Genomic DNA, 20,589 nt, shown 5'->3' with positions numbered 1-20,589 from the left:
GAAATTTCCTTTCGGGAAGGGAAAGGGAATCTTGCGATTTCAATGGGCACCATGAGAGGAATCTTTGGTGCATGTCCCTGCACGTGATGACATGCCATGCCTTTTGATGGCTTTGACTTTGGGAAAGATTTTTTCTTTTTTTTTTTCCAGTTTTTTGCAGCATCCATGCCATGACTTTTCTATCTTCCCCTCCAAGGTTTTTCTTCCTCCTTGCCTTTTTCCCCAGCTTTTGCAACATCTGGGAGCTTCCTTTTGGCATCTTTTGGTCCTTTGCACTGCTCTGATAGAACCCCGGTGCATTTTCCTCTTCTCACTAAATTGACCAAATTTCCCAATTTTCTTTTTTTTCTCCTCCAATTGCTATTCCTTTGAAGGGATCTCCATTCCAGCCTCTTTCTAAGTCCTTCTTATCTCTTTTGGCCTTCAGCGCGGACCAATTTTTGGAAGCTTTGCTGCATGTGCCTGCACTTGATTGCATATGGGTGAGATATTTTCCTTTTCTGTTTTTATTTTTTTTTAGTGATTAAGCCATGTCCCTCATATCTTCCCCTCCAAGTTTTGTCTTGCTCCTTGCCTTTTTCCCCTGCTTTTGCAACATCTGGGAGCTTAGTTTTGGCATCTTTTGGTCCTTTGCAATGCAACTCATTTCTTCACAGACCATTTCTTGAAGGCTCTAAAACTCCCCATTTTCTGGTTTTTTTCAGTTGCATTTCATTTGATCCTATCTCCTTTCCAGAGTGTTTGTAAGCCTTTCTTTTGGGGGTCGCAAGATTCCCTTTCCCTTCCCGAAAGGAAATGAAATTTCCTTTCGGGAAGGGAAAGGGAATCTTGCGATTTCAATGGGCACCATGAGAGGAATCTTTGGTGCATGTCCCTGCACGTGATGACATGCCATGCCTTTTGATGGCTTTGACTTTGGGAAAGATTTTTTCTTTTTTTTTTTCCAGTTTTTTGCAGCATCCATGCCATGACTTTTCTATCTTCCCCTCCAAGGTTTTTCTTCCTCCTTGCCTTTTTCCCCAGCTTTTGCAACATCTGGGAGCTTCCTTTTGGCATCTTTTGGTCCTTTGCACTGCTCTGATAGAACCCCGGTGCATTTTCCTCTTCTCACTAAATTGACCAAATTTCCCAATTTTCTTTTTTTTCTCCTCCAATTGCTATTCCTTTGAAGGGATCTCCATTCCAGCCTCTTTCTAAGTCCTTCTTATCTCTTTTGGCCTTCAGCGCGGACCAATTTTTGGAAGCTTTGCTGCATGTGCCTGCACTTGATTGCATATGGGTGAGATATTTTCCTTTTCTGGTTTTATTTTTTTTTAGTGATTAAGCCATGTCCCTCATATCTTCCCCTCCAAGTTTTGTCTTCCTCCTTGCCTTTTTCCCCTGCTTTTGCAACATCTGGGAGCTTAGTTTTGGCATCTTTTGGTCCTTTGCAATGCAACTCATTTCTTCACAGACCATTTCTTGAAGGCTCTAAAACTCCCCATTTTCTGGTTTTTTTCAGTTGCATTTCATTTGATCCTATCTCCTTTCCAGAGTGTTTGTAAGCCTTTCTTTTGGGGGTCGCAAGATTCCCTTTCCCTTCCCGAAAGGAAATTTCATTTCCTTTCGGGAAGGGAAAGGGAATCTTGCGATTTCAATGGGCACCATGAGAGGAATCTTTGGTGCATGTCCCTGCACGTGATGACATGCCATGCCTTTTGATGGCTTTGACTTTGGGAAAGATTTTTTCTTTTTTTTTTTCCAGTTTTTTGCAGCATCCATGCCATGACTTTTCTATCTTCCCCTCCAAGGTTTTTCTTCCTCCTTGCCTTTTTCCCCAGCTTTTGCAACATCTGGGAGCTTCCTTTTGGCATCTTTTGGTCCTTTGCACTGCTCTGATAGAACCCCGGTGCATTTTCCTCTTCTCACTAAATTGACCAAATTTCCCAATTTTCTTTTTTTTCTCCTCCAATTGCTATTCCTTTGAAGGGATCTCCATTCCAGCCTCTTTCTAAGTCCTTCTTATCTCTTTTGGCCTTCAGCGCGGACCAATTTTTGGAAGCTTTGCTGCATGTGCCTGCACTTGATTGCATATGGGTGAGATATTTTCCTTTTCTGGTTTTATTTTTTTTTAGTGATTAAGCCATGTCCCTCATATCTTCCCCTCCAAGTTTTGTCTTCCTCCTTGCCTTTTTCCCCTGCTTTTGCAACATCTGGGAGCTTACTTTTGGCATCTTTTGGTCCTTTGCAATGCAACTCATTTCTTCACAGACCATTTCTTGAAGGCTCTAAAACTCCCCATTTTCTGGTTTTTTTCAGTTGCATTTCATTTGATCCTATCTCCTTTCCAGAGTGTTTGTAAGCCTTTCTTTTGGGGGTCGCAAGATTCCCTTTCCCTTCCCGAAAGGAAATTTCATTTCCTTTCGGGAAGGGAAAGGGAATCTTGCGATTTCAATGGGCACCATGAGAGGAATCTTTGGTGCATGTCCCTGCACGTGATGACATGCCATGCCTTTTGATGGCTTTGACTTTGGGAAAGATTTTTTCTTTTTTTTTTTCCAGTTTTTTGCAGCATCCATGCCATGACTTTTCTATCTTCCCCTCCAAGGTTTTTCTTCCTCCTTGCCTTTTTCCCCAGCTTTTGCAACATCTGGGAGCTTCCTTTTGGCATCTTTTGGTCCTTTGCACTGCTCTGATAGAACCCCGGTGCATTTTCCTCTTCTCACTAAATTGACCAAATTTCCCAATTTTCTTTTTTTTCTCCTCCAATTGCTATTCCTTTGAAGGGATCTCCATTCCAGCCTCTTTCTAAGTCCTTCTTATCTCTTTTGGCCTTCAGCGCGGACCAATTTTTGGAAGCTTTGCTGCATGTGCCTGCACTTGATTGCATATGGGTGAGATATTTTCCTTTTCTGTTTTTATTTTTTTTTAGTGATTAAGCCATGTCCCTCATATCTTCCCCTCCAAGTTTTGTCTTCCTCCTTGCCTTTTTCCCCTGCTTTTGCAACATCTGGGAGCTTACTTTTGGCATCTTTTGGTCCTTTGCACTGCTCTGATAGAACCCCGGTGCATTTTCCTCTTCTCACTAAATTGACCAAATTTCCCAATTTTCTTTTTTTTCTCCTCCAATTGCTATTCCTTTGAAGGGATCTCCATTCCAGCCTCTTTCTAAGTCCTTCTTATCTCTTTTGGCCTTCAGCGCGGACCAATTTTTGGAAGCTTTGCTGCATGTGCCTGCACTTGATTGCATATGGGTGAGATATTTTCCTTTTCTGGTTTTATTTTTTTTTAGTGATTAAGCCATGTCCCTCATATCTTCCCCTCCAAGTTTTGTCTTCCTCCTTGCCTTTTTCCCCTGCTTTTGCAACATCTGGGAGCTTAGTTTTGGCATCTTTTGGTCCTTTGCACTGCTCTGATAGAACCCCGGTGCATTTTCCTCTTCTCACTAAATTGACCAAATTTCCCAATTTTCTTTTTTTTCTCCTCCAATTGCTATTCCTTTGAAGGGATCTCCATTCCAGCCTCTTTCTAAGTCCTTCTTATCTCTTTTGGCCTTCAGCGCGGACCAATTTTTGGAAGCTTTGCTGCATGTGCCTGCACTTGATTGCATATGGGTGAGATATTTTCCTTTTCTGGTTTTATTTTTTTTTAGTGATTAAGCCATGTCCCTCATATCTTCCCCTCCAAGTTTTGTCTTCCTCCTTGCCTTTTTCCCCTGCTTTTGCAACATCTGGGAGCTTAGTTTTGGCATCTTTTGGTCCTTTGCAATGCAACTCATTTCTTCACAGACCATTTCTTGAAGGCTCTAAAACTCCCCAATTTCTGGTTTTTTTCAGTTGCATTTCATTTGATCCTATCTCCTTTCCAGAGTGTTTGTAAGCCTTTCTTTTGGGGGTCGCAAGATTCCCTTTCCCTTCCCGAAAGGAAATGAAATTTCCTTTCGGGAAGGGAAAGGGAATCTTGCGATTTCAATGGGCACCATGAGAGGAATCTTTGGTGCATGTCCCTGCACGTGATGACATGCCATGCCTTTTGATGGCTTTGACTTTGGGAAAGATTTTTTCTTTTTTTTTTTCCAGTTTTTTGCAGCATCCATGCCATGACTTTTCTATCTTCCCCTCCAAGGTTTTTCTTCCTCCTTGCCTTTTTCCCCAGCTTTTGCAACATCTGGGAGCTTCCTTTTGGCATCTTTTGGTCCTTTGCACTGCTCTGATAGAACCCCGGTGCATTTTCCTCTTCTCACTAAATTGACCAAATTTCCCAATTTTCTTTTTTTTCTCCTCCAATTGCTATTCCTTTGAAGGTATCTCCATTCCAGCCTCTTTCTAAGTCCTTCTTATCTCTTTTGGCCTTCAGCGCGGACCAATTTTTGGAAGCTTTGCTGCATGTGCCTGCACTTGATTGCATATGGGTGAGATATTTTCCTTTTCTGGTTTTATTTTTTTTTAGTGATTAAGCCATGTCCCTCATATCTTCCCCTCCAAGTTTTGTCTTCCTCCTTGCCTTTTTCCCCTGCTTTTGCAACATCTGGGAGCTTAGTTTTGGCATCTTTTGGTCCTTTGCACTGCTCTGATAGAACCCCGGTGCATTTTCCTCTTCTCACTAAATTGACCAAATTTCCCAATTTTCTTTTTTTTCTCCTCCAATTGCTATTCCTTTGAAGGGATCTCCATTCCAGCCTCTTTCTAAGTCCTTCTTATCTCTTTTGGCCTTCAGCGCGGACCAATTTTTGGAAGCTTTGCTGCATGTGCCTGCACTTGATTGCATATGGGTGAGATATTTTCCTTTTCTGGTTTTATTTTTTTTTAGTGATTAAGCCATGTCCCTCATATCTTCCCCTCCAAGTTTTGTCTTCCTCCTTGCCTTTTTCCCCTGCTTTTGCAACATCTGGGAGCTTAGTTTTGGCATCTTTTGGTCCTTTGCACTGCTCTGATAGAACCCCGGTGCATTTTCCTCTTCTCACTAAATTGACCAAATTTCCCAATTTTCTTTTTTTTCTCCTCCAATTGCTATTCCTTTGAAGGGATCTCCATTCCAGCCTCTTTCTAAGTCCTTCTTATCTCTTTTGGCCTTCAGCGCGGACCAATTTTTGGAAGCTTTGCTGCATGTGCCTGCACTTGATTGCATATGGGTGAGATATTTTCCTTTTCTGGTTTTTTTTTTTTTTGTGATTAAGCCATGTCCCTCATATCTTCCCCTCCAAGTTTTGTCTTCCTCCTTGCCTTTTTCCCCTGCTTTTGCAACATCTGGGAGCTTAGTTTTGGCATCTTTTGGTCCTTTGCAATGCAACTCATTTCTTCACAGACCATTTCTTGAAGGCTCTAAAACTCCCCATTTTCTGGTTTTTTTCAGTTGCATTTCATTTGATCCTATCTCCTTTCCAGAGTGTTTGTAAGCCTTTCTTTTGGGGGTCGCAAGATTCCCTTTCCCTTCCCGAAAGGAAATGAAATTTCCTTTCGGGAAGGGAAAGGGAATCTTGCGATTTCAATGGGCACCATGAGAGGAATCTTTGGTGCATGTCCCTGCACGTGATGACATGCCATGCCTTTTGATGGCTTTGACTTTGGGAAAGATTTTTTCTTTTTTTTTTTCCAGTTTTTTGCAGCATCCATGCCATGACTTTTCTATCTTCCCCTCCAAGGTTTTTCTTCCTCCTTGCCTTTTTCCCCAGCTTTTGCAACATCTGGGAGCTTCCTTTTGGCATCTTTTGGTCCTTTGCACTGCTCTGATAGAACCCCGGTGCATTTTCCTCTTCTCACTAAATTGACCAAATTTCCCAATTTTCTTTTTTTTCTCCTCCAATTGCTATTCCTTTGAAGGGATCTCCATTCCAGCCTCTTTCTAAGTCCTTCTTATCTCTTTTGGCCTTCAGCGCGGACCAATTTTTGGAAGCTTTGCTGCATGTGCCTGCACTTGATTGCATATGGGTGAGATATTTTCCTTTTCTGGTTTTATTTTTTTTTAGTGATTAAGCCATGTCCCTCATATCTTCCCCTCCAAGTTTTGTCTTCCTCCTTGCCTTTTTCCCCTGCTTTTGCAACATCTGGGAGCTTACTTTTGGCATCTTTTGGTCCTTTGCACTGCTCTGATAGAACCCCGGTGCATTTTCCTCTTCTCACTAAATTGACCAAATTTCCCAATTTTCTTTTTTTTCTCCTCCAATTGCTATTCCTTTGAAGGGATCTCCATTCCAGCCTCTTTCTAAGTCCTTCTTATCTCTTTTGGCCTTCAGCGCGGACCAATTTTTGGAAGCTTTGCTGCATGTGCCTGCACTTGATTGCATATGGGTGAGATATTTTCCTTTTCTGGTTTTTTTTTTTTTTGTGATTAAGCCATGTCCCTCATATCTTCCCCTCCAAGTTTTGTCTTCCTCCTTGCCTTTTTCCCCTGCTTTTGCAACATCTGGGAGCTTAGTTTTGGCATCTTTTGGTCCTTTGCAATGCAACTCATTTCTTCACAGACCATTTCTTGAAGGCTCTAAAACTCCCCATTTTCTGGTTTTTTTCAGTTGCATTTCATTTGATCCTATCTCCTTTCCAGAGTGTTTGTAAGCCTTTCTTTTGGGGGTCGCAAGATTCCCTTTCCCTTCCCGAAAGGAAATGAAATTTCCTTTCGGGAAGGGAAAGGGAATCTTGCGATTTCAATGGGCACCATGAGAGGAATCTTTGGTGCATGTCCCTGCACGTGATGACATGCCATGCCTTTTGATGGCTTTGACTTTGGGAAAGATTTTTTCTTTTTTTTTTTCCAGTTTTTTGCAGCATCCATGCCATGACTTTTCTATCTTCCCCTCCAAGGTTTTTCTTCCTCCTTGCCTTTTTCCCCAGCTTTTGCAACATCTGGGAGCTTCCTTTTGGCATCTTTTGGTCCTTTGCACTGCTCTGATAGAACCCCGGTGCATTTTCCTCTTCTCACTAAATTGACCAAATTTCCCAATTTTCTTTTTTTTCTCCTCCAATTGCTATTCCTTTGAAGGGATCTCCATTCCAGCCTCTTTCTAAGTCCTTCTTATCTCTTTTGGCCTTCAGCGCGGACCAATTTTTGGAAGCTTTGCTGCATGTGCCTGCACTTGATTGCATATGGGTGAGATATTTTCCTTTTCTGGTTTTATTTTTTTTTAGTGATTAAGCCATGTCCCTCATATCTTCCCCTCCAAGTTTTGTCTTCCTCCTTGCCTTTTTCCCCTGCTTTTGCAACATCTGGGAGCTTAGTTTTGGCATCTTTTGGTCCTTTGCAATGCAACTCATTTCTTCACAGACCATTTCTTGAAGGCTCTAAAACTCCCCATTTTCTGGTTTTTTTCAGTTGCATTTCATTTGATCCTATCTCCTTTCCAGAGTGTTTGTAAGCCTTTCTTTTGGGGGTCGCAAGATTCCCTTTCCCTTCCCGAAAGGAAATGAAATTTCCTTTCGGGAAGGGAAAGGGAATCTTGCGATTTCAATGGGCACCATGAGAGGAATCTTTGGTGCATGTCCCTGCACGTGATGACATGCCATGCCTTTTGATGGCTTTGACTTTGGGAAAGATTTTTTCTTTTTTTTTTTCCAGTTTTTTGCAGCATCCATGCCATGACTTTTCTATCTTCCCCTCCAAGGTTTTTCTTCCTCCTTGCCTTTTTCCCCAGCTTTTGCAACATCTGGGAGCTTCCTTTTGGCATCTTTTGGTCCTTTGCACTGCTCTGATAGAACCCCGGTGCATTTTCCTCTTCTCACTAAATTGACCAAATTTCCCAATTTTCTTTTTTTTCTCCTCCAATTGCTATTCCTTTGAAGGGATCTCCATTCCAGCCTCTTTCTAAGTCCTTCTTATCTCTTTTGGCCTTCAGCGCGGACCAATTTTTGGAAGCTTTGCTGCATGTGCCTGCACTTGATTGCATATGGGTGAGATATTTTCCTTTTCTGGTTTTATTTTTTTTTAGTGATTAAGCCATGTCCCTCATATCTTCCCCTCCAAGTTTTGTCTTCCTCCTTGCCTTTTTCCCCTGCTTTTGCAACATCTGGGAGCTTACTTTTGGCATCTTTTGGTCCTTTGCACTGCTCTGATAGAACCCCGGTGCATTTTCCTCTTCTCACTAAATTGACCAAATTTCCCAATTTTCTTTTTTTTCTCCTCCAATTGCTATTCCTTTGAAGGGATCTCCATTCCAGCCTCTTTCTAAGTCCTTCTTATCTCTTTTGGCCTTCAGCGCGGACCAATTTTTGGAAGCTTTGCTGCATGTGCCTGCACTTGATTGCATATGGGTGAGATATTTTCCTTTTCTGGTTTTATTTTTTTTTAGTGATTAAGCCATGTCCCTCATATCTTCCCCTCCAAGTTTTGTCTTCCTCCTTGCCTTTTTCCCCTGCTTTTGCAACATCTGGGAGCTTAGTTTTGGCATCTTTTGGTCCTTTGCACTGCTCTGATAGAACCCCGGTGCATTTTCCTCTTCTCACTAAATTGACCAAATTTCCCAATTTTCTTTTTTTTCTCCTCCAATTGCTATTCCTTTGAAGGGATCTCCATTCCAGCCTCTTTCTAAGTCCTTCTTATCTCTTTTGGCCTTCAGCGCGGACCAATTTTTGGAAGCTTTGCTGCATGTGCCTGCACTTGATTGCATATGGGTGAGATATTTTCCTTTTCTGGTTTTTTTTTTTTTTTGTGATTAAGCCATGTCCCTCATATCTTCCCCTCCAAGTTTTGTCTTCCTCCTTGCCTTTTTCCCCTGCTTTTGCAACATCTGGGAGCTTAGTTTTGGCATCTTTTGGTCCTTTGCAATGCAACTCATTTCTTCACAGACCATTTCTTGAAGGCTCTAAAACTCCCCATTTTCTGGTTTTTTTCAGTTGCATTTCATTTGATCCTATCTCCTTTCCAGAGTGTTTGTAAGCCTTTCTTTTGGGGGTCGCAAGATTCCCTTTCCCTTCCCGAAAGGAAATTTCATTTCCTTTCGGGAAGGGAAAGGGAATCTTGCGATTTCAATGGGCACCATGAGAGGAATCTTTGGTGCATGTCCCTGCACGTGATGACATGCCATGCCTTTTGATGGCTTTGACTTTGGGAAAGATTTTTTCCTTTTTTTTTTTTTCCAGTTTTTTGCAGCATCCATGCCATGACTTTTCTATCTTCCCCTCCAAGGTTTTTCTTCCTCCTTGCCTTTTTCCCCAGCTTTTGCAACATCTGGGAGCTTCCTTTTGGCATCTTTTGGTCCTTTGCACTGCTCTGATAGAACCCCGGTGCATTTTCCTCTTCTCACTAAATTGACCAAATTTCCCAATTTTCTTTTTTTTCTCCTCCAATTGCTATTCCTTTGAAGGGATCTCCATTCCAGCCTCTTTCTAAGTCCTTCTTATCTCTTTTGGCCTTCAGCGCGGACCAATTTTTGGAAGCTTTGCTGCATGTGCCTGCACTTGATTGCATATGGGTGAGATATTTTCCTTTTCTGGTTTTATTTTTTTTTAGTGATTAAGCCATGTCCCTCATATCTTCCCCTCCAAGTTTTGTCTTCCTCCTTGCCTTTTTCCCCTGCTTTTGCAACATCTGGGAGCTTAGTTTTGGCATCTTTTGGTCCTTTGCACTGCTCTGATAGAACCCCGGTGCATTTTCCTCTTCTCACTAAATTGACCAAATTTCCCAATTTTCTTTTTTTTCTCCTCCAATTGCTATTCCTTTGAAGGGATCTCCATTCCAGCCTCTTTCTAAGTCCTTCTTATCTCTTTTGGCCTTCAGCGCGGACCAATTTTTGGAAGCTTTGCTGCATGTGCCTGCACTTGATTGCATATGGGTGAGATATTTTCCTTTTCTGGTTTTATTTTTTTTTAGTGATTAAGCCATGTCCCTCATATCTTCCCCTCCAAGTTTTGTCTTCCTCCTTGCCTTTTTCCCCTGCTTTTGCAACATCTGGGAGCTTAGTTTTGGCATCTTTTGGTCCTTTGCACTGCTCTGATAGAACCCCGGTGCATTTTCCTCTTCTCACTAAATTGACCAAATTTCCCAATTTTCTTTTTTTTCTCCTCCAATTGCTATTCCTTTGAAGGGATCTCCATTCCAGCCTCTTTCTAAGTCCTTCTTATCTCTTTTGGCCTTCAGCGCGGACCAATTTTTGGAAGCTTTGCTGCATGTGCCTGCACTTGATTGCATATGGGTGAGATATTTTCCTTTTCTGGTTTTTTTTTTTTTTGTGATTAAGCCATGTCCCTCATATCTTCCCCTCCAAGTTTTGTCTTCCTCCTTGCCTTTTTCCCCTGCTTTTGCAACATCTGGGAGCTTAGTTTTGGCATCTTTTGGTCCTTTGCAATGCAACTCATTTCTTCACAGACCATTTCTTGAAGGCTCTAAAACTCCCCATTTTCTGGTTTTTTTCAGTTGCATTTCATTTGATCCTATCTCCTTTCCAGAGTGTTTGTAAGCCTTTCTTTTGGGGGTCGCAAGATTCCCTTTCCCTTCCCGAAAGGAAATGAAATTTCCTTTCGGGAAGGGAAAGGGAATCTTGCGATTTCAATGGGCACCATGAGAGGAATCTTTGGTGCATGTCCCTGCACGTGATGACATGCCATGCCTTTTGATGGCTTTGACTTTGGGAAAGATTTTTTCTTTTTTTTTTTCCAGTTTTTTGCAGCATCCATGCCATGACTTTTCTATCTTCCCCTCCAAGGTTTTTCTTCCTCCTTGCCTTTTTCCCCAGCTTTTGCAACATCTGGGAGCTTCCTTTTGGCATCTTTTGGTCCTTTGCACTGCTCTGATAGAACCCCGGTGCATTTTCCTCTTCTCACTAAATTGACCAAATTTCCCAATTTTCTTTTTTTTCTCCTCCAATTGCTATTCCTTTGAAGGGATCTCCATTCCAGCCTCTTTCTAAGTCCTTCTTATCTCTTTTGGCCTTCAGCGCGGACCAATTTTTGGAAGCTTTGCTGCATGTGCCTGCACTTGATTGCATATGGGTGAGATATTTTCCTTTTCTGGTTTTATTTTTTTTTAGTGATTAAGCCATGTCCCTCATATCTTCCCCTCCAAGTTTTGTCTTCCTCCTTGCCTTTTTCCCCTGCTTTTGCAACATCTGGGAGCTTAGTTTTGGCATCTTTTGGTCCTTTGCAATGCAACTCATTTCTTCACAGACCATTTCTTGAAGGCTCTAAAACTCCCCATTTTCTGGTTTTTTTCAGTTGCATTTCATTTGATCCTATCTCCTTTCCAGAGTGTTTGTAAGCCTTTCTTTTGGGGGTCGCAAGATTCCCTTTCCCTTCCCGAAAGGAAATGAAATTTCCTTTCGGGAAGGGAAAGGGAATCTTGCGATTTCAATGGGCACCATGAGAGGAATCTTTGGTGCATGTCCCTGCACGTGATGACATGCCATGCCTTTTGATGGCTTTGACTTTGGGAAAGATTTTTTCTTTTTTTTTTTCCAGTTTTTTGCAGCATCCATGCCATGACTTTTCTATCTTCCCCTCCAAGGTTTTTCTTCCTCCTTGCCTTTTTCCCCAGCTTTTGCAACATCTGGGAGCTTACTTTTGGCATCTTTTGGTCCTTTGCACTGCTCTGATAGAACCCCGGTGCATTTTCCTCTTCTCACTAAATTGACCAAATTTCCCAATTTTCTTTTTTTTCTCCTCCAATTGCTATTCCTTTGAAGGGATCTCCATTCCAGCCTCTTTCTAAGTCCTTCTTATCTCTTTTGGCCTTCAGCGCGGACCAATTTTTGGAAGCTTTGCTGCATGTGCCTGCACTTGATTGCATATGGGTGAGATATTTTCCTTTTCTGTTTTTATTTTTTTTTAGTGATTAAGCCATGTCCCTCATATCTTCCCCTCCAAGTTTTGTCTTCCTCCTTGCCTTTTTCCCCTGCTTTTGCAACATCTGGGAGCTTACTTTTGGCATCTTTTGGTCCTTTGCACTGCTCTGATAGAACCCCGGTGCATTTTCCTCTTCTCACTAAATTGACCAAATTTCCCAATTTTCTTTTTTTTCTCCTCCAATTGCTATTCCTTTGACGGGATCTCCATTCCAGCCTCTTTCTAAGTCCTTCTTATCTCTTTTGGCCTTCAGCGCGGACCAATTTTTGGAAGCTTTGCTGCATGTGCCTGCACTTGATTGCATATGGGTGAGATATTTTCCTTTTCTGGTTTTTTTTTTTTTTTGTGATTAAGCCATGTCCCTCATATCTTCCCCTCCAAGTTTTGTCTTCCTCCTTGCCTTTTTCCCCTGCTTTTGCAACATCTGGGAGCTTAGTTTTGGCATCTTTTGGTCCTTTGCAATGCAACTCATTTCTTCACAGACCATTTCTTGAAGGCTCTAAAACTCCCCAATTTCTGGTTTTTTTCAGTTGCATTTCATTTGATCCTATCTCCTTTCCAGAGTGTTTGTAAGCCTTTCTTTTGGGGGTCGCAAGATTCCCTTTCCCTTCCCGAAAGGAAATGAAATTTCCTTTCGGGAAGGGAAAGGGAATCTTGCGATTTCAATGGGCACCATGAGAGGAATCTTTGGTGCATGTCCCTGCACGTGATGACATGCCATGCCTTTTGATGGCTTTGACTTTGGGAAAGATTTTTTCTTTTTTTTTTTCCAGTTTTTTGCAGCATCCATGCCATGACTTTTCTATCTTCCTCTCCAAGGTTTTTCTTCCTCCTTGCCTTTTTCCCCAGCTTTTGCAACATCTGGGAGCTTACTTTTGGCATCTTTTGGTCCTTTGCACTGCTCTGATAGAACCCCGGTGCATTTTCCTCTTCTCACTAAATTGACCAAATTTCCCAATTTTCTTTTTTTTCTCCTCCAATTGCTATTCCTTTGAAGGGATCTCCATTCCAGCCTCTTTCTAAGTCCTTCTTATCTCTTTTGGCCTTCAGCGCGGACCAATTTTTGGAAGCTTTGCTGCATGTGCCTGCACTTGATTGCATATGGGTGAGATATTTTCCTTTTCTGTTTTTATTTTTTTTTAGTGATTAAGCCATGTCCCTCATATCTTCCCCTCCAAGTTTTGTCTTCCTCCTTGCCTTTTTCCCCTGCTTTTGCAACATCTGGGAGCTTACTTTTGGCATCTTTTGGTCCTTTGCACTGCTCTGATAGAACCCCGGTGCATTTTCCTCTTCTCACTAAATTGACCAAATTTCCCAATTTTCTTTTTTTTCTCCTCCAATTGCTATTCCTTTGAAGGGATCTCCATTCCAGCCTCTTTCTAAGTCCTTCTTATCTCTTTTGGCCTTCAGCGCGGACCAATTTTTGGAAGCTTTGCTGCATGTGCCTGCACTTGATTGCATATGGGTGAGATATTTTCCTTTTCTGGTTTTTTTTTTTTTTTGTGATTAAGCCATGTCCCTCATATCTTCCCCTCCAAGTTTTGTCTTCCTCCTTGCCTTTTTCCCCTGCTTTTGCAACATCTGGGAGCTTAGTTTTGGCATCTTTTGGTCCTTTGCAATGCAACTCATTTCTTCACAGACCATTTCTTGAAGGCTCTAAAACTCCCCATTTTCTGGTTTTTTTCAGTTGCATTTCATTTGATCCTATCTCCTTTCCAGAGTGTTTGTAAGCCTTTCTTTTGGGGGTCGCAAGATTCCCTTTCCCTTCCCGAAAGGAAATTTCATTTCCTTTCGGGAAGGGAAAGGGAATCTTGCGATTTCAATGGGCACCATGAGAGGAATCTTTGGTGCATGTCCCTGCACGTGATGACATGCCATGCCTTTTGATGGCTTTGACTTTGGGAAAGATTTTTTCCTTTTTTTTTTTTTCCAGTTTTTTGCAGCATCCATGCCATGACTTTTCTATCTTCCCCTCCAAGGTTTTTCTTCCTCCTTGCCTTTTTCCCCAGCTTTTGCAACATCTGGGAGCTTCCTTTTGGCATCTTTTGGTCCTTTGCACTGCTCTGATAGAACCCCGGTGCATTTTCCTCTTCTCACTAAATTGACCAAATTTCCCAATTTTCTTTTTTTTCTCCTCCAATTGCTATTCCTTTGAAGGGATCTCCATTCCAGCCTCTTTCTAAGTCCTTCTTATCTCTTTTGGCCTTCAGCGCGGACCAATTTTTGGAAGCTTTGCTGCATGTGCCTGCACTTGATTGCATATGGGTGAGATATTTTCCTTTTCTGGTTTTATTTTTTTTTAGTGATTAAGCCATGTCCCTCATATCTTCCCCTCCAAGTTTTGTCTTCCTCCTTGCCTTTTTCCCCTGCTTTTGCAACATCTGGGAGCTTAGTTTTGGCATCTTTTGGTCCTTTGCAATGCAACTCATTTCTTCACAGACCATTTCTTGAAGGCTCTAAAACTCCCCATTTTCTGGTTTTTTTCAGTTGCATTTCATTTGATCCTATCTCCTTTCCAGAGTGTTTGTAAGCCTTTCTTTTGGGGGTCGCAAGATTCCCTTTCCCTTCCCGAAAGGAAATGAAATTTCCTTTCGGGAAGGGAAAGGGAATCTTGCGATTTCAATGGGCACCATGAGAGGAATCTTTGGTGCATGTCCCTGCACGTGATGACATGCCATGCCTTTTGATGGCTTTGACTTTGGGAAAGATTTTTTCTTTTTTTTTTTCCAGTTTTTTGCAGCATCCATGCCATGACTTTTCTATCTTCCCCTCCAAGGTTTTTCTTCCTCCTTGCCTTTTTCCCCAGCTTTTGCAACATCTGGGAGCTTACTTTTGGCATCTTTTGGTCCTTTGCACTGCTCTGATAGAACCCCGGTGCATTTTCCTCTTCTCACTAAATTGACCAAATTTCCCAATTTTCTTTTTTTTCTCCTCCAATTGCTATTCCTTTGAAGGGATCTCCATTCCAGCCTCTTTCTAAGTCCTTCTTATCTCTTTTGGCCTTCAGCGCGGACCAATTTTTGGAAGCTTTGCTGCATGTGCCTGCACTTGATTGCATATGGGTGAGATATTTTCCTTTTCTGTTTTTATTTTTTTTTAGTGATTAAGCCATGTCCCTCATATCTTCCCCTCCAAGTTTTGTCTTCCTCCTTGCCTTTTTCCCCTGCTTTTGCAACATCTGGGAGCTTACTTTTGGCATCTTTTGGTCCTTTGCACTGCTCTGATAGAACCCCGGTGCATTTTCCTCTTCTCACTAAATTGACCAAATTTCCCAATTTTCTTTTTTTTCTCCTCCAATTGCTATTCCTTTGAAGGGATCTCCATTCCAGCCTCTTTCTAAGTCCTTCTTATCTCTTTTGGCCTTCAGCGCGGACCAATTTTTGGAAGCTTTGCTGCATGTGCCTGCACTTGATTGCATATGGGTGAGATATTTTCCTTTTCTGGTTTTTTTTTTTTTTGTGATTAAGCCATGTCCCTCATATCTTCCCCTCCAAGTTTTGTCTTCCTCCTTGCCTTTTTCCCCTGCTTTTGCAACATCTGGGAGCTTACTTTTGGCATCTTTTTGTCCTTTGCAATGCAACTCATTTCTTCACAGACCATTTCTTGAAGGCTCTAAAACTCCCCATTTTCTGGTTTTTTTCAGTTGCATTTCATTTGATCCTATCTCCTTTCCAGAGTGTTTGTAAGCCTTTCTTTTGGGGGTCGCAAGATTCCCTTTCCCTTCCCGAAAGGAAATTTCATTTCCTTTCGGGAAGGGAAAGGGAATCTTGCGATTTCAATGGGCACCATGAGAGGAATCTTTGGTGCATGTCCCTGCACGTGATGACATGCCATGCCTTTTGATGGCTTTGACTTTGGGAAAGATTTTTTCCTTTTTTTTTTTTTCCAGTTTTTTGCAGCATCCATGCCATGACTTTTCTATCTTCCCCTCCAAGGTTTTTCTTCCTCCTTGCCTTTTTCCCCAGCTTTTGCAACATCTGGGAGCTTCCTTTTGGCATCTTTTGGTCCTTTGCACTGCTCTGATAGAACCCCGGTGCATTTTCCTCTTCTCACTAAATTGACCAAATTTCCCAATTTTCTTTTTTTTCTCCTCCAATTGCTATTCCTTTGACGGGATCTCCATTCCAGCCTCTTTCTAAGTCCTTCTTATCTCTTTTGGCCTTCAGCGCGGACCAATTTTTGGAAGCTTTGCTGCATGTGCCTGCACTTGATTGCATATGGGTGAGATATTTTCCTTTTCTGGTTTTTTTTTTTTTTTGTGATTAAGCCATGTCCCTCATATCTTCCCCTCCAAGTTTTGTCTTCCTCCTTGCCTTTTTCCCCTGCTTTTGCAACATCTGGGAGCTTAGTTTTGGCATCTTTTGGTCCTTTGCAATGCAACTCATTTCTTCACAGACCATTTCTTGAAGGCTCTAAAACTCCCCAATTTCTGGTTTTTTTCAGTTGCATTTCATTTGATCCTATCTCCTTTCCAGAGTGTTTGTAAGCCTTTCTTTTGGGGGTCGCAAGATTCCCTTTCCCTTCCCGAAAGGAAATGAAATTTCCTTTCGGGAAGGGAAAGGGAATCTTGCGATTTCAATGGGCACCATGAGAGGAATCTTTGGTGCATGTCCCTGCACGTGATGACATGCCATGCCTTTTGATGGCTTTGACTTTGGGAAAGATTTTTTCTTTTTTTTTTTCCAGTTTTTTGCAGCATCCATGCCATGACTTTTCTATCTTCCTCTCCAAGGTTTTTCTTCCTCCTTGCCTTTTTCCCCAGCTTTTGCAACATCTGGGAGCTTACTTTTGGCATCTTTTGGTCCTTTGCACTGCTCTGATAGAACCCCGGTGCATTTTCCTCTTCTCACTAAATTGACCAAATTTCCCAATTTTCTTTTTTTTCTCCTCCAATTGCTATTCCTTTGAAGGGATCTCCATTCCAGCCTCTTTCTAAGTCCTTCTTATCTCTTTTGGCCTTCAGCGCGGACCAATTTTTGGAAGCTTTGCTGCATGTGCCTGCACTTGATTGCATATGGGTGAGATATTTTCCTTTTCTGTTTTTATTTTTTTTTAGTGATTAAGCCATGTCCCTCATATCTTCCCCTCCAAGTTTTGTCTTCCTCCTTGCCTTTTTCCCCTGCTTTTGCAACATCTGGGAGCTTACTTTTGGCATCTTTTGGTCCTTTGCACTGCTCTGATAGAACCCCGGTGCATTTTCCTCTTCTCACTAAATTGACCAAATTTCCCAATTTTCTTTTTTTTCTCCTCCAATTGCTATTCCTTTGAAGGGATCTCCATTCCAGCCTCTTTCTAAGTCCTTCTTATCTCTTTTGGCCTTCAGCGCGGACCAATTTTTGGAAGCTTTGCTGCATGTGCCTGCACTTGATTGCATATGGGTGAGATATTTTCCTTTTCTGGTTTTTTTTTTTTTTGTGATTAAGCCATGTCCCTCATATCTTCCCCTCCAAGTTTTGTCTTCCTCCTTGCCTTTTTCCCCTGCTTTTGCAACATCTGGGAGCTTAGTTTTGGCATCTTTTGGTCCTTTGCAATGCAACTCATTTCTTCACAGACCATTTCTTGAAGGCTCTAAAACTCCCCATTTTCTGGTTTTTTTCAGTTGCATTTCATTTGATCCTATCTCCTTTCCAGAGTGTTTGTAAGCCTTTCTTTTGGGGGTCGCAAGATTCCCTTTCCCTTCCCGAAAGGAAATGAAATTTCCTTTCGGGAAGGGAAAGGGAATCTTGCGATTTCAATGGGCACCATGAGAGGAATCTTTGGTGCATGTCCCTGCACGTGATGACATGCCATGCCTTTTGATGGCTTTGACTTTGGGAAAGATTTTTTCTTTTTTTTTTTCCAGTTTTTTGCAGCATCCATGCCATGACTTTTCTATCTTCCCCTCCAAGGTTTTTCTTCCTCCTTGCCTTTTTCCCCAGCTTTTGCAACATCTGGGAGCTTCCTTTTGGCATCTTTTGGTCCTTTGCACTGCTCTGATAGAACCCCGGTGCATTTTCCTCTTCTCACTAAATTGACCAAATTTCCCAATTTTCTTTTTTTTCTCCTCCAATTGCTATTCCTTTGAAGGGATCTCCATTCCAGCCTCTTTCTAAGTCCTTCTTATCTCTTTTGGCCTTCAGCGCGGACCAATTTTTGGAAGCTTTGCTGCATGTGCCTGCACTTGATTGCATATGGGTGAGATATTTTCCTTTTCTGTTTTTTTTTTTTTTGTGATTAAGCCATGTCCCTCATATCTTCCACTCCAAGTTTTGTCTTCCTCCTTGCCTTTTTCCCCTGCTTTTGCAACATCTGGGAGCTTAGTTTTGGCATCTTTTTGTCCTTTGCAATGCAACTCATTTCTTCACAGACCATTTCTTGAAGGCTCTAAAACTCCCCAATTTCTGGTTTTTTTCAGTTGCATTTCATTTGATCCTATCTCCTTTCCAGAGTGTTTGTAAGCCTTTCTTTTGGGGGTCGCAAGATTCCCTTTCCCTTCCCGAAAGGAAATGAAATTTCCTTTCGGGAAGGGAAAGGGAATCTTGCGATTTCAATGGGCACCATGAGAGGAATCTTTGGTGCATGTCCCTGCACGTGATGACATGCCATGCCTTTTGATGGCTTTGACTTTGGGAAAGATTTTTTCCTTTTTTTTTTTTTCCAGTTTTTTGCAGCATCCATGCCATGACTTTTCTATCTTCCCCTCCAAGGTTTTTCTTCCTCCTTGCCTTTTTCCCCAGCTTTTGCAACATCTGGGAGCTTACTTTTGGCATCTTTTGGTCCTTTGCACTGCTCTGATAGAACCCCGGTGCATTTTCCTCTTCTCACTAAATTGACCAAATTTCCCAATTTTCTTTTTTTTCTCCTCCAATTGCTATTCCTTTGACGGGATCTCCATTCCAGCCTCTTTCTAAGTCCTTCTTATCTCTTTTGGCCTTCAGCCGCGGACCAATTTTTGGAAGCTTTGCTGCATGTGCCTGCACTTGATTGCATATGGGTGAGATATTTTCCTTTTCTGGTTTTTTTTTTTTTTTGTGATTAAGCCATGTCCCTCATATCTTCCCCTCCAAGTTTTGTCTTCCTCCTTGCCTTTTTCCCCTGCTTTTGCAACATCTGGGAGCTTAGTTTTGGCATCTTTTGGTCCTTTGCAATGCAACTCATTTCTTCACAGACCATTTCTTGAAGGCTCTAAAACTCCCCATTTTCTGGTTTTTTTCAGTTGCATTTCATTTGATCCTATCTCCTTTCCAGAGTGTTTGTAAGCCTTTCTTTTGGGGGTCGCAAGATTCCCTTTCCCTTCCCGAAAGGAAATTTCATTTCCTTTCGGGAAGGGAAAGGGAATCTTGCGATTTCAATGGGCACCATGAGAGGAATCTTTGGTGCATGTCCCTGCACGTGATGACATGCCATGCCTTTTGATGGCTTTGACTTTGGGAAAGATTTTTTCCTTTTTTTTTTTTTCCAGTTTTTTGCAGCATCCATGCCATGACTTTTCTATCTTCCCCTCCAAGGTTTTTCTTCCTCCTTGCCTTTTTCCCCAGCTTTTGCAACATCTGGGAGCTTACTTTTGGCATCTTTTGGTCCTTTGCACTGCTCTGATAGAACCCCGGTGCATTTTCCTCTTCTCACTAAATTGACCAAATTTCCCAATTTTCTTTTTTTTCTCCTCCAATTGCTATTCCTTTGACGGGATCTCCATTCCAGCCTCTTTCTAAGTCCTTCTTATCTCTTTTGGCCTTCAGCGCGGACCAATTTTTGGAAGCTTTGCTGCATGTGCCTGCACTTGATTGCATATGGGTGAGATATTTTCCTTTTCTGGTTTTTTTTTTTTTTTGTGATTAAGCCATGTCCCTCATATCTTCCCCTCCAAGTTTTGTCTTCCTCCTTGCCTTTTTCCCCTGCTTTTGCAACATCTGGGAGCTTAGTTTTGGCATCTTTTGGTCCTTTGCAATGCAACTCATTTCTTCACAGACCATTTCTTGAAGGCTCTAAAACTCCCCAATTTCTGGTTTTTTTCAGTTGCATTTCATTTGATCCTATCTCCTTTCCAGAGTGTTTGTAAGCCTTTCTTTTGGGGGTCGCAAGATTCCCTTTCCCTTCCCGAAAGGAAATGAAATTTCCTTTCGGGAAGGGAAAGGGAATCTTGCGATTTCAATGGGCACCATGAGAGGAATCTTTGGTGCATGTCCCTGCACGTGATGACATGCCATGCCTTTTGATGGCTTTGACTTTGGGAAAGATTTTTTCTTTTTTTTTTTCCAGTTTTTTGCAGCATCCATGCCATGACTTTTCTATCTTCCCCTCCAAGGTTTTTCTTCCTCCTTGCCTTTTTCCCCAGCTTTTGCAACATCTGGGAGCTTCCTTTTGGCATCTTTTGGTCCTTTGCACTGCTCTGATAGAACCCCGGTGCATTTTCCTCTTCTCACTAAATTGACCAAATTTCCCAATTTTCTTTTTTTTCTCCTCCAATTGCTATTCCTTTGAAGGGATCTCCATTCCAGCCTCTTTCTAAGTCCTTCTTATCTCTTTTGGCCTTCAGCGCGGACCAATTTTTGGAAGCTTTGCTGCATGTGCCTGCACTTGATTGCATATGGGTGAGATATTTTCCTTTTCTGTTTTTTTTTTTTTTTTAGTGATTAAGCCATGTCCCTCATATCTTCCACTCCAAGTTTTGTCTTCCTCCTTGCCTTTTTCCCCTGCTTTTGCAACATCTGGGAGCTTAGTTTTGGCATCTTTTTGTCCTTTGCAATGCAACTCATTTCTTCACAGACCATTTCTTGAAGGCTCTAAAACTCCCCAATTTCTGGTTTTTTTCAGTTGCATTTCATTTGATCCTATCTCCTTTCCAGAGTGTTTGTAAGCCTTTCTT

Source organism: Agelaius tricolor, unplaced genomic scaffold (assembly GCF_023055355.1).
Source record: "Agelaius tricolor isolate 1412-34295 unplaced genomic scaffold, bAgeTri1.0.p SCAF_2, whole genome shotgun sequence".
NCBI classification, from domain to species: Eukaryota; Metazoa; Chordata; class Aves; order Passeriformes; family Icteridae; genus Agelaius; species Agelaius tricolor.
Note: the sequence above shows the minus strand (reverse complement) of the source record.